Below are 1,499 nucleotides of genomic sequence, written 5' to 3'. Positions count from 1 at the left end.
AATAATAAGATTCTTGTAAAAATAACAAGAATAATGATAAAAAACATGAATAATGGATAAGATTCTTGTAAAAATAACAAGATAAAAATCATGAATTAAACCAACCCATGTATTAAACCCTTAAAACTAAGCAAAATCTACACAGCATTCACAGGACATGTTCTGGTTCTACAACTATCATCAACAAAAATTGCAAAAGCACCAGAAACTAAGACAAAACATAAACCTCAACATAAAAACTGAACAGAACATAACAACAGAACATAACAACCCTTAATCTTCATCGTCTTCATCGTCTTCATCTTCCTCGTCTTCATCATCGCCATCATCCCCAGAACTGGAACTATCATCATCATGTTGGTCTTCCCACATGTAATCAGTAGGGTCTTCAACAAAATAAGGATCATGCATCTCTTCTTCTTCATCGTCTTCTTCTTCATCAGTGTAGTCATCAGTAGAATAACTATCCCACATTTTCTCGTACTCGTCACTTGAGTAATCAGTGGTTTCACCGCTTGAACATCCAGGAAGAGGCATGTTGATAACTTTGGTAGATTTAACTTTGGTAGATTGTTGCTTTGGTAGATTGTTGCTAATAGAAAGAATATTAGAATGTGAGAGAGATCAAATTTTAGATGACTATTTCAAATATAAATGTTTGCGGGAAACGAGGCGTTGTAATTATGTGGGGTGGTTAGTTTTCTTTTCACCTTACCGTAAATGGTCATCATGACACACAAACAATGAAGGGACAGGCAAGACCAAAATTAATTTAGAAAATGAAGTGAATTTTGACCCTTTGTCAAACCCAATGTAATTCGTTTGTTGCCATATTAGAGGACATGCAAGTATGCAACTTCGACTAAATTACCCGAATTAACCCATAAATGGACCCTAAATGGATTGAATGAATAATTTGGGTACCCATAAATAATTATCAATGTACAAGAAAGTTACTGATAGTCTTAAGGCCACAATATAGTTATTCATTGGACAGACGAATATGAATATCATTATTTTGGCGGGAAATTTGAGGATTGACATGTGTCCCCAATTTAAAGGCAATCAAACCCTTTTTTTCTTTTTTCAAATACCCATGTTTATTTCATGATATCTAGTGGCAAGCATGCTTCGGCATGTTAAAAAGCTTCATGTAGAATGTTAATCTTTATACTGAATTTACTGAATTTTTTTTTAACCTTATTAGAATTAATTATTTAGACAATGTATAGTAAAGTTGGTGATAGTTCTAGGGTAGGAATATGTTTGTTCATTTGATAGAGGAATCAACATGGACATCAATATTTTGGCGGGAAATGAAGTTAGGTACCCAATGAAGTCTGACACGTGGAGGGAAATGACCTTGGAACGTACGTGTCACATTAACCGAAACTTAAAGAAATCAATTGGGAATTCGGGGGAAAACTGTCCTAGTGAAGCTCAATTAAATTTGAAAACCCTAATTTTTAGTTTCACTTCAATCTCCATATTATAACCCC

This window comes from Coptis chinensis, chromosome 2 (genome assembly GCF_015680905.1).
Source record: "Coptis chinensis isolate HL-2020 chromosome 2, ASM1568090v1, whole genome shotgun sequence".
Lineage (NCBI taxonomy): Eukaryota > Viridiplantae > Streptophyta > Magnoliopsida > Ranunculales > Ranunculaceae > Coptis > Coptis chinensis.
The sequence above is the reverse complement of the archived record's forward strand: the minus strand, read 5'-3'. Positions refer to the sequence as shown.